Below are 10791 nucleotides of genomic sequence, written 5' to 3'. Positions count from 1 at the left end.
TGAAGATCATGACCTGAGCCGAAGGCAGGTGCTTAACTGACTGAGCCACCCAGGCGCCCCTATGCATTTGTTAAAATACATTAAGATGTAGCAAAATAAGTCAATCAGAGAAAGATAATTTCCATATGATCTCACCGATATGAGGAATTTGAGAAACAAGACAGAGGATCATAGGGGAAGGGAGGGAAAAATGAAACAAGACAAAACCAGAGAAGGAGACAAACCATAAGAGACTCTTAATCTCAGGAAACAAATAGGGTTGCTGGAGTGGATGGGGTGTGGGAGGGATGGGGTGGCTGGGTGATGGACACTGGGGAGGGTATGTGCTATGGTGAGCGCTGTGAATTGTGTAAGACTGATGAATCATAGACCTGTACCCCTGAAACAAATAATACATTATGTGTTAATAAAAAAATACATTAAGATGTATAGTTAGGTTCTATAAATTTCCGAGGTATGTCAAGTATATCTCATTTTTTTAAAGGTAAAAATGCTGATATCTGTGTCCGACCCCTAGAGATTCTGATTTTTATGGTTTTAGATGTAGGGTATTGGGTTTTTAAAAGCTCCCACAGCCAAGGTTAAGAAAACTACAGTTGTAGGTATTTGTCTGGTGATAAGATCCTTCGTCATTGCTGTTTGCCATGTAGATGCTTCTCTAGCTCTGATGTATGGACCCTGGAAGCTGGATGCATGGGATTACATGCCTGCTATTGATGGCTGGGTCTACCTGGGGTTGGCTTATTGGCAAACACCAAGATGCCAAAAGGCCCAAGAAGAAGATAGGAGCAGGATGGAGCCCCCAAAGAACCCCTCAAGCTTTCCACTTTCTTCTGCCTCTTCTGAGAGTGGGCTGCTTATTCGGGAGTGGATTGTTATGGTGGCAGGAGCATTGGAAGGGGACCAGTGGAGGCATCATTATGAGGCGGGGGGACTTCTTATTCCACATACAACTTTGGAAAATTGCCTCTCTCTCTTCAGTCAGCTGCTGTCACATAGACAACAAATTCCCACTGGATTCTGCAAAGCTGGCCTGGTCTCATCTTGATTTTGTCCTCTTGGTGACTTCAGACAGGCTGTAAAAAGGGAAAGAACAGGACATGTCCATGTGTTGAGCACATGCCAGACCCTCTGCTGGAACTTTGCTGCTGCTTTCCACTTCCAGGTTAACACTCTAACTACATACTTTTCTTGGTAGCAATTTTCCTTCTTTTGAAGCTGACAGGCAACCCATTAACATTTTTAGGACAAAAAAAAAAAGCTTAAAACTCTATCCAACATTAATAAAACTGTGTAATAAAAACTGAAATGATAATTCATAACAGTTATTCCATGGATGCTCTTTGTCTGATATTTATTTCAGAACACATGGCCAAGATTTCTGAGAGGTCTCATTAATAACTAGAACTTTGACTAACAGTTTCATCTAGGGTACACCAATAAATAACAGCATAAACTTAGACACTTCCATCTGCAAGGAGCTTTGCAGAGCATCTAGCCCAACCCCCTCATACAGTGCCCGAGTAGCGGCTGCATGGCCCCTGGATTCTGCTTGCACATCTCCCAAACAGGGGGCCTTACAAGACAACCCATTATGTCTATGAGCTGATCTGACACGATTTTTCCCAGTATGATGCCACATTTGATTCTCTTAGTCACAAAGAACATCAGATCCCTTTTCCCGTTTGCTGTCCACAAGCTTTTTCTGCCACAAGTTAAATGTCTCTAATTGCTCAAAACATGCCTCCTAGGATTTGGATTTGTCTGCACTCAACCAGCCTGCTTTCTCTCCCTCATGAGTCTTGGTCTAGTTCCATTCAAATCCAACACAATTCATTTGCATCCATGTTACTGGAACACCTTCTCAGTGTCAGGCACTAGACCAAGTGCTATGGGGAAGAGCAAGTCAGGACTCGCTTTGTGAAAGAGAGAAGCCTTGTCCCAAAAAGGCCTCCAAAGTGGCTTGTGGTATGGGGCAGGAGAGAGAGACGGCATCCTATTCCCCACCCCACCCCATCCCTGCCCCCAGTTCCCAGGCTCTCACCTTGCATTGTAGCACATTGGCTAAAATATACAGCTGTGCAAGCTCAGGGCATGGTTCGAGGAGGCTGCTCATCAAATGTTTGATGAAGGCATGCCAATTGACTAGGTCTCTGTAGTTCAAATTCTTGGGAGGGACAGTCTCATTGGCCCAGCTTGGATTGGAGCTCCATCAGCTGTCTGCAGAATGGACTGGGTCGGTCACCTGGTATAAAAGGCTACATTTTCTGGGCTAGGGAGAAGGAAAATTCTATGAAACATGAGTGTGGTTGGGGAGGAAATGATAGGCATTCTTAGAGATATATTATGGATATAATCTCCATAACATATAATGTCCATAGGTATATATAAGCAGTATATAATATCCATAAGCATTAATCCTGAAAGATGGGTGTTTTCTCCATTTCATAGGTGGGGAAATGGATTCAGAGAGACTAAGTGACTTACCAAAGTTACTGCTTATTAATGGCAAAGTCATGGTTTGAATTCAGGGCTGCCACATTGCCTCTTGGTATTTCTTTAACAGTTCTTTCTGGAACTCATTTAGTCACTCACTTATCTGTTCATTTATTCATTCAACTAGAATTTTTCATGCACTGACCATGGGTCTGGCATTGTGTGAGGCCCCATGATTCAGCGATCAGCCACATAGGCCTGGAGGGACAGCCATCAAGAACATGAGAGACGGTTCTGGCTCTTTGGGTTTTACTGGAGAGATGAGACATATAGACACCACAAGTTCAGGCACTGTTGCATGAAATGATGCCTGGAGTGAACCAAGATGGTCAGGGCTTCAGAGTAGGGAAAGAATGTCAGAGTAGAGAGATCTCTGAGAAGTAGAGTAGTTGAGGAAGCTTCCTGGAGGCAGAACTCTGATTAGTACCCAAGGATAGAGCGAGGAGAAGGAAGGAAGACACTGCAGTGGGCAGGGAGTTGTGCCGATTTTACTTCCTGAGTATTGTTCACTGACATCCACTTCTCTCCATCCCCTCCGGGCCCTCCTTTGGTCTGACTCAGTGGCACCCCTCCCCTGGACACAGCCTAAGCCTCTCCAGCAGATATGCCCTCCTTGTCTTGCTTTCCACCAATCTGTTGTCAATTTAACTGAAAAAACACTTCAAACACATAAAAAAAAGTACAGCAAATAATAAATTTTGATTCAATAGATAACATTTCACCATATTCACTTTAGCCCTGTCTTTTACAGAAACAGAACATTATCATCTCAGCTACATTCCCACCCTATCCCTTAATACTCCGTCACAGAGTAAACATTATCCTAAAGTGGATGTGATTTATTCCCACATGTGTTTTTCTACCTTTTCTACTGATGACCCACAAACCCTATGGTATTAGGTTCATGTTCTTTTGCAAGTTGCCTTTTTTCGCTCCACTGCTCGTTGTATTTTCAAATTTGTCCTTGCTACATGAAGATCTAGTTCATTCACTTAACCATCGTGTAGATTCTGTTATAAGAATTAATCATTGTTTATAGAGTTGCTCCCCTACCAGATGCCTGGTTAGGTCATTTCTATTTTCACTATTACAAATGGCATTGTGGTGAATATCCTCACACATGTCCCCCAAGAAACAGAGTTGCTCGGTCAAGAGTAAACAGATCTGCTACTTTACTAGGTATTGCAAATGGTTCTTTACAGGGTAGGGCAGGTTACACGTGCGTTTCTCAGTGTATCTGAGTATGGGCGTTCCAGTGGCTCCACATCCTCAAAGACGTTTACTATTATTAATCTTTTCTTTTTTCAATCAGGTCCCCCTTTGCCCGTGGCAGACAGGTGGATCTTTTTAGAATACGCTCCTGACCATGTCCCTTCCCTATTTAAAATTCCCCCATTAGGCCCCATTGCTCTCCATATAATACCTAGAGTCTTACTCTGCATGAGCCAGTGCGTGCCCACCTCTCCAGGCTCGCCTCTCTGTCCTCTTGTACTCCATCGTGCATGCACAGGCACACGCAGGCACACGCAGGCGTACCCCCCTCACACACACACACGCCCACATGCATGCATATATTCTGTGGTCTGACCAAATCAAATCACATTCATGTCCCCTAACCTGCTCACCCTCTGTTGTCTTCGGGCCGTGGTAAAGCTGTTGCCTCTGCCTGGAATACTCTTACCCTCCTTCAGAGACCTGATTGCTACCAGCCCTTGGTTCCCAGCTTGATGTCTTCTCCTCTGGGAAGCCTCTGCAGGAACCCAAGGCCCGAGTTAGACACTTTTCATCCCATTGCCTCAGCACTCTCGCCTCTGACATCACAGTTCTCAGGACATTGTCTTGTAATCCTGTTTGTTGTCTCCCTGACGCACTAGATGGTGGACACCTTGATAGCAGGGCCTATGTCCTCTGTGCCCAGGCTGTCTAGTGAGTGAATTTGTTAGATAATCCATGGGCAGGAAACAGATCGGGATGGAGCAGAGGCAGCAAGATGGGAGTAGTTGAAATCAGACTGGAGAGAATGTACTACCCCATCCATCACCTTCATAGCCTCAACTTCCATTAGGGAAACCGAGGCGTAGCTGGGTGACTTGTCTAGAGTCATGCTGCGGTTGATAAATGGCAGGGCTGGATTTGATTCCGTCTTCAGACTCCTTGTCTGGGCTTTCTCTGCTGCACTTCAGCTGCAGTGGATGGGAAGGAGCCAGCAGAGGGGGAGTGGGGTGGGGGGGCTGCCAGGGAGGAGAGGCTGTGCGGGAGAGGGCGGTCCTCGGATCTAGGACACAGGTGGAGGGCTGAGCCCAGCAGACATGACCCCAGATCCTCTGAGCCAGCGAGGAAGGAAGAACATTTGGCCAAGTTTCTAGAACAGACACTTGTCAGGCTGCCCTGGGAGCCAGCCCTCCTCTGGGGAGGAGCAGACCTGTGGAAAGTAGTTCAGCATCTTCCTCAGCACCCAGCCCACCCAAGTGGCCTCTACCTGCTGCAGCAGGAAAATGATTTCTCAAGACTGTCCTCCTGTAGGAGGGAGACCAGAGCCAAGGACAGCTGGGAGGACATATAGGCCCAAGGCAAACAGGCGGGAGCCGGCCCAGAGGGGCTAGAGCTCCAGTGGAGAGCCTGCAGGTCAGGCTCAGAGGCTCCAGGTCCATGGGCATCTGGAGGAGCTCTGTGGACCGGCTCATGTGTGGCAGGGCAAGGGGACATCAGTAAACTGGGGACAGTAGTACCTATGCCTCCTAGGATGGTGAGGATTAAGTAAAATGAAATACGTAAATGGCTGAGAATACTGCTTGGCACGGAATACCAATCAGCCGTGGCTATGGTTATTTTTTCATGGGACCGTTGGGAGGAGTGAACAGGACGACGTGGTGGACAGACTCTGCAGAACTGTGTCAGTGTTGGGGAGCAGCCTGCTTTTGTTAGGAACTCGGTAAACAAGCTTGGATGCTGATCGGGAAATCCAGCGGACAGAGAGGAGGGGTGTGGAATTCAGTGACCAGGCACCCTCCTCCGGTCCCTGAGTTTCTTCACGGGACATTTGCATCAGAGACCACACAAGTCAGTTTGGGAAGGATGCCTAGAGATGGGACAGTCCCACCCTCCAGCTGCACACAAGGGGAAACTGAGGCTCGCAGGGTAGAAGGGACTCATCCGGGGCTCAAATCCAACATTTCTCCTTCTGTCCCCTCAGTTCAGGCCAAGCTCAGGATGGGGCTCTGTCAGCAGGTTCAGGGTTGGAGTGTCTCCCTGCTGGTGTCCCCTCCCCCACCAACGTCAGTGGGGCTCCCACCAGCTCTGAGAACCTCAACCTACGAGAGCTCCCTGCTTTGAATGCTGTCTTCCTGTTTTTCCATGGCCAGCAGTTGAAAAGTAATTGAAAGCCACTTCCAGCTCTGGTTTCCCCTCCAGAGCTTTCCTTCCCTGGGCCTCCCTTGGAGAGGTCGGGAGCAGGTCAGCAGCGTGTATATACCTGCTACCTTCGCCAAGATTTCTTTAGCTTTGGGCAAGTGTGAGCATTTCCCTTCCCCTCAAACAGAGCTCCCTCCTTCCTCCCTCCTGCCTTTTTTTAAAGTGACACCCCAACCACCCACACCTTGCCATTGGACTCACCGATCTGGCACACACAGAAGCTTATTCTGAGGGACCTTGGGTGTGTATTCTTGTTGCTCAGGTGGGATTTCTCTGCTGAAAAACAGTTGCAGGAGCACATAGGTACAAGATGCCAGGCCTGCTAGAAGCTCATTTGTAAGGTACATGTTGCCCAGCAAACCCAGCAATCATAGGCACGCAAACAGGGGGAAATAAAGATTTAGGATTTTTCTCGTAGCTACCTCCATGTCTTGGGAAGCAGTTGGATCAGCCTATGGGAAGGTCTTGCTGCCATGACAAATTCTCCAATGGGCAGAGGGGCTGCCCATTCATGAAGTGGCCTCACACACATTACTTCATCTGAACTGCACAACTGGCCTGGATGGAATTATTTTCTCTGCTTTTCCGATGAGTAAACTGAGGTTTAGAGTGGTGAGAGTCACTTCTAAAGATCAAGAGATGCAAGGCTTCCCCCAGCGGCTTCTGATTCCACACCCAGGGCTCCCTTACTAGCTATTCTACTAAAGAAAATCCAGAGTTTTTAACTTAGGACAGGATTCTGCCTTGACTTTGTAGTTCAGAGGCAAAACTAAGTGAATTAGAAGAAGACAGCCACAAAAGGGACATTATGGTGAAGATAGAAGTGACCATTGAATTAATGAGAAGCTGGCTGTCCCAGTCTGGTCTCCTATTCTGCTTTTAAACTCCTAGTTGGACCACGTTTCCTCCCCAGAGCTCCCTTCCCACACCTTGGGGTAGAGTGTGTTCTCCTCGTCTAAGATGACCTTTCCATGCTCTGTGCATATCCACTGCAATTCTCGCTCTACATTGTCATTTGCTCGTTCCTAAAGCTCTCTTGTCCTGTGAACAGTGGGCTGCTCAGGTAAGGAAGGACTCCAGGGGCACCATAGCCATGCCAGCAGAGGTGTGGCAAGCAGTGTGGGTCAGCTCAGCTGCACGGCATGGGGCTCCGTGTGGGGCTGGCCTGGAAGCAGTGGTGTCTGGAGGTCCACAGAGAGGCCTGCAGCGGCCAGAGCAGTGACCAATGGCTGAGGAGTGGGCAGTATGGAGGTTCTAGGGAAGTGGGTGGCTTCTGAGGAAGTCCGGGAGCCATAGGCCTGAGGCTTGGGGTCAGGATTCAAGTCTTTGGGTTAGGGACGCCAGTGATCCTGAGGAAATGGGCTGCAAGGCCAGGACTGGTATCAAGCCCTTCCCTCCTGGCCCAGCTGCCAGGCCCACCGGAGCTGAGCCCTCTGAGCACCCCGAAGGAAGGCAGCGCCACGGATCTGGGGCCGCCTCAGTTGCGGGGAGAAGAGAGGGCTGGGAGTGGGGAGCCATTTCTCTTACTACCAAAAGTGAGGAGTTCTGAGAAGTTAAGATACAAAGAATGAAAAACACTGTTTGGTTTAGAAATTGCCATAACCCGGATTCTTAGGTTAGGGGCTGCCCGACTTTCACACAGAGCCTTTTGTGATTCCTGCAGTAGAGGAGATGCGTCTTCCCTCATGCCAAACAACCGGTTTCTGCCCCCGCCCCACTGCCTGGGTCCATCTCTCCGATCCCCACGGACAGGCCGACGTCCAGAAGGCATATTGAGTAACTGAGCTCACAAATTACCAAACCATTTGAATTCGATTTTCTGGGTGAAGAGTTATCACCCAGTTACTATGGAGACACGGACTTACCGCGTTCTTATCCCATCTGGAAGGGAAGTCCTCAGTCTCTGCACCCTGTCTCCCACAGTGAGGACCACCAGCCCTCTTGCTTGTGCTTGAAGCCGTGGAGCAGAATGGCCAGGGCCTCGTATCTTTGAAGAGGTGAAAGAAGAGAACTCATGGTATTTACTGCGAACCTGCTATGTCCAGACACGGCCTTGGGCCTTTTACCTGTATCATTACGTGTGTATGCATATGTATGCATATGCATTAGCCCAGGGACCTAAGACTTGACTGTCCCCCACCCCCAGAGGAGGAAACGGAGGCCCAGCTGCCATACAGTGAGAGTAACAGGCCTCTCTGAGATCTTCACATTCCCCCTCTCTGGAGATGCTCAGAAAAGGTTGACGCTGCCTTTTCAGAGCTGGGATGGCCACTGGAGCTGGTCAGGCCACCAGGGGCTTTCCGATCTCTCAAATGCCCCTCTCACTGCAGTCTCTCCAGTTGACATCAGCCGGAACATCTGGCGGGCTGGCCCAGGCATCCAGAGGCGAAGGCCCCATCCTGGCCCAGGGCCCCTTCATCGGTTAGGGAAGAGCGCGGCGACTGCTTCTCTGTGAGGGGACTGTGAACCCGGCCGGGAGGATGAGCTGGCTACGCAGGTTTGCCTGCAAAGGGAGCCAGCGCAGTGGGTTGTAGGGAATCTGATGAAAATAATCAGCTGCAAACTCCTGAAAAACAAACAGTCCGTGATCCAGAGGTTTGAACAACAGCCCCCTCAGCCAGATGGCTGCAGAGGCGTGCCAGGGAGAGAAAATGATCTCCCGCCCTGAATTTCCTCTTTGTTCTGGATGTCACTGGCCTCCACCCCTCGCGTGTGCCAGCCACCCAGACCGAGTTTCGTGTGCAGGGAGCTTAAGGCAGCTTTCCCCAGATTAGGATTTGGGGACAGGGAATCCAGGAAAGAAGCGGCTTTCTTGTCCCAGCATGAGTCACCCAAGGCTGCAAGAAGCACACAGCTGTCTGCATCTGGGCCTGGAATGCTGCTTTTTCCTCAGAGGACACTCCCAAGAAGCCTGGGACCCTTGGGGGTGCTGAGCAGGAGGCCATAAGCAAGGCTGCCCTGTGTGGGGCTGGCCCTCTGGACACCTTGGTCCCCTCTGATAGACCTTCACAGCTGAGCTATTGGGAGCTGAATGCTAGCCTGTTGCCATGGCCGGTGTATCCCACCAAACTCAGCCTCCCTATGACTCCAGTAAGAGCATCTGTGTAAGAGCAAGGCCATCATGGCTCTGAAGCTTACTCTGCCACTGTGTGACCTCTAGCAACTTATCTGACCTCTCTGAGCCTCAGTTTCTGCTTCATTGAGCTTTAGTGAGACTAATAAGTAAAGAAACTGTATTTTCGATGCATGTAACACACTATCTGGCACACAGCAGGCATTCAGGAAACACGGTTCCCTTCCAGCCCTCTGGTCCAGAGCCTCTTGGTACTGATTTCTTCTATTACCCACTCCTAAATGCTTTCACTGACCCATGATACAATATTTCATTCCTGCCATTTGGCAAAGCTTCCAGGTGCAGTCCTCTCCCGTTTTCTCTGAATGGATCCCCATCTCTCCTCCATCGTTGTATTAGCTCCTCTGTTTGCCAGTATGTATTTTGACTCTATGAGCTGCCAATATGTATTTTGACTTGATGAGCTGCTACAGATTCTGTCTGGAAGGAACATGGGCAGTGCATAAGTGCAGTGAGATTGCACCAGGCTCACTGAACTTACCAACTGACTTAGAACTTTCCTCCCTCTATAAGATGTAAAGCCACTTAAAAAAAAAAAAATCTTCACAACAACAAACAAATCTATTTATGTGTACTAGGATTCTGAAGTACATTAGTCAGGTTGAGCTGGGGTTTGCTGCAGGAACACCAAGCTCCCAAATACGAATGGCTTAAAACAGCCGACGGTCATTTCTCACTCATGCCACACATCCATTGTGGGTTGGTGGGGTCTCTGCCCCACACTTGCCTCTCTTGGATACTCAGAATTCACCATCTGGAATGTTGTTGGTCACTGCAGCAGGGGGAGGAGAAGATGAAGAATTGCCTACCAGCACTTTAATGAACCTGCCCCCTTGCAACGCATGTCAGTTCACATTTCACTGTCCCAAGCAGGTCACGTGGTCTCCCCTATGCTCAAGGAAGCGGGCATGTCCAACTCCATTGTGCTTGCAGGTGGAAAAAAATTGAAATATTGCTGGACAATGCTAATGTCGACCATATAGAAACTCAATGTTTTCAAAAGAACAGAGAATAGATAAGCAGAAATTCTGAAATTCTCCACCCCCCCACCCCGATTCACTAGAGACCTGAGAGTCATTGTAAAAGCAGAAAATGCCCAGACATTTGCATATAGAAGTTCCTTTCATTCCTGCCTTCATTCTATTTAGGGGTCCTCAATTTCCAGTGTGCATAAGAATTATTTTTGACATTGGACAACATCGTATATGCAATCCTAGATGGTTTCGAAGTGTTTTGAACATACACAGTTTTTTTCCCATATGTGCTAAATTTAGAACCTAACCTATTAAAAAAAAAAAAAAAGAACCTAACCTATTTAGGATGTGACTCTACAGTGATTAATTCATGCTAATGCCTGACTTTATTATTTTGTAAAACCACTTTATTGGGGCGCCTGGGTGGCTCAGTTGTTAAGCATCTGCCTCCGGCTGGGGTCATGATCCCAGGGTGCTGGGATCGAGCCCACATCGGGCTCCCTGCTCAGTGGGAGGCCTGCTTCTCCCTCTCCTACTCCCCCTGCTTGTGTTCCCTCTCTTGCTGTCTCTCTTTGTCAAATAAGGAAATAAAGTCTTTAAAAAAAAACAACCACTTTATTGAGGTGTGACTGACATACAAAAAACTGTCCATGTTTAATGTATACAGTCTGATGAGTTTAGAGAGAAGTATACATCCATGAAACTATCACGGCCATCTATGCCATAAACATATCCTTTACCCCCAAAAGTTTCCTCCCACCCTCTTTGATTGCCTGA

At 48.4% G+C, this 10791-nt stretch overlaps 1 long non-coding RNA gene across 1 annotated transcript; it reads right to left on the bottom strand.

Moving 5' to 3' along the window:
- Nucleotides 1-380: 380 nt before the first annotated feature.
- On the bottom strand, nt 381-8690 carry LOC118017902. The gene is made up of 4 exons (XR_004681276.1): nt 7773-8690; nt 6109-6183; nt 2045-2272; nt 381-1076 (listed from the first exon to the last, which is right to left on the bottom strand). It is a non-coding gene; the product is annotated as an uncharacterized LOC118017902 (long non-coding RNA).
- Nucleotides 8691-10791: the final 2101 nt, after the last annotated feature.

This window comes from Mirounga leonina, unplaced genomic scaffold (assembly GCF_011800145.1).
Source record: "Mirounga leonina isolate KUSES-001 unplaced genomic scaffold, KU_Mleo_1.0 Mir_170, whole genome shotgun sequence".
NCBI classification, from domain to species: Eukaryota; Metazoa; Chordata; class Mammalia; order Carnivora; family Phocidae; genus Mirounga; species Mirounga leonina.
Note: the sequence above shows the minus strand (reverse complement) of the source record. Positions and strands in the feature narration are given on the sequence as shown.